The sequence below is a fragment of the Sinocyclocheilus rhinocerous genome, unplaced genomic scaffold, assembly GCF_001515625.1.
Source record: "Sinocyclocheilus rhinocerous isolate Xijiao unplaced genomic scaffold, SAMN03320098_v1.1 scaffold486, whole genome shotgun sequence".
NCBI classification, from domain to species: domain Eukaryota; kingdom Metazoa; phylum Chordata; class Actinopteri; order Cypriniformes; family Cyprinidae; genus Sinocyclocheilus; species Sinocyclocheilus rhinocerous.
In genome coordinates this window covers 371,728-373,236 of record NW_015661373.1, presented here as the reverse complement: position 1 = coordinate 373,236, position 1,509 = coordinate 371,728, and positions in this window count along the sequence as shown.

Below are 1,509 nucleotides of genomic sequence, written 5' to 3'. Positions count from 1 at the left end.
TCATGGACCGGATTCATGACAGGAGCAGTGGGCAGCCATTTTTGCTGCGGCGCCTGGGGAGCAGTTGGGGGTTCGATGCCTTGCTCAAGGGTCTCACCTCAGTCGTGGTACTGAAGGTGGAAGAGAACGCTGTACATTCACTCCTCCCACTTACAATCCCTGCCGGTACTGACACTTGAACCAGTAACCTTTGGGTTACAAGTCCAACTCTCTAACCATTACTGCCCCATGACGTGGCGTGACGTGATGTAACATAAATCAAGCGTAGCGTTAGGTCTGGCAGGTCACGTTAGTCAAGCTCACATCAGCTGGCTCTCAGCTGATCCCCATCTACCTATGGGAATACGACACCTATCTAAGCATTCATATATAAGGTCCCTCAGTATTATTAGCAGTTTTCACATTGCTCAATAGCTAATAACCCTCCTCCATCCCCAGCTCCTCCTCTGTCAGTCAGGATTCAGCCTTCTGATTCTCCTTGAATCAGACTAATTCTAAAATGTGTGCATAACATTATTGAACTTTAACGATATCTGCAATACATTTATGTTGGATCTGTTCTGTTTACCCTGGGGGGGTTATCGCTGCTCTCATCCATGCTAGGCTGCATGGATGCGCAGGGAGTTCTTGCCCAGAACAGAACCATACCGCCAATCCAAAGTAACGTAATTGGTTACTTTGTTAGCGAGTAACGCAATATTGTAATGCATTACTTTTAAAAGTAACTTTCCCCAACACTGTATATAAGGTCCCTCAGTATTATCAGCAGTTTTCGCATTGCTCAATAGCTAATTACCCTCCTCCATCCCCAGCTCCTCCTCTGTCAGTCAGGATTCAGCCTTCTGATTATCCTTTGAATCAGACTAATTCCAAAATGTGTACATAAAATTATTGAACTTTAACGATATCTGCAATACATTTATGTTGGTTCTGTTCTGTTAACTCTGTTCTGGGGTGTGGGGGAGTTATTGCTGCTCTCCCTGCTCTCATCCATGCTAGCCTGCATGGATGCGCAGGGAGTTCTTGCCCAGAACAGAACCATACCGCCAATCCAAACTGTATGCTAATTGTCAATCATCTTTGATGATAGTGGTCCTGACAGAACATATAATATAATATATGATGATATAAATGAAAACATGCATAATTGGGAATGATTGATAATGATAGCTATCTTTGAGATCTGTTATATTAATAATAACAACTCATAAGGCAGCTTCAGTCTCTCTCTTTGACATACACATGCATAAAGGTAAATACACTGGACTGTACTGTGTACAATAGACAGCGTTAAAAATGCTTATATTTTATATAATAACTGTTCAAGCTCAGATAGTACAGCATTCATAGTGTCCACTAACAAATGTCATTTTGAAAGGTTGCCATCCCTCTTCATTTTAGTCTGGTGATGCTGAAATGTGCTGCTTGTGAACTGGATAGTGAATGCTGTCCTTTGCCCTCCCCTCTGTCATAAACAGAGGAACTGTTTGCAGTGTTCTCAATAATAGC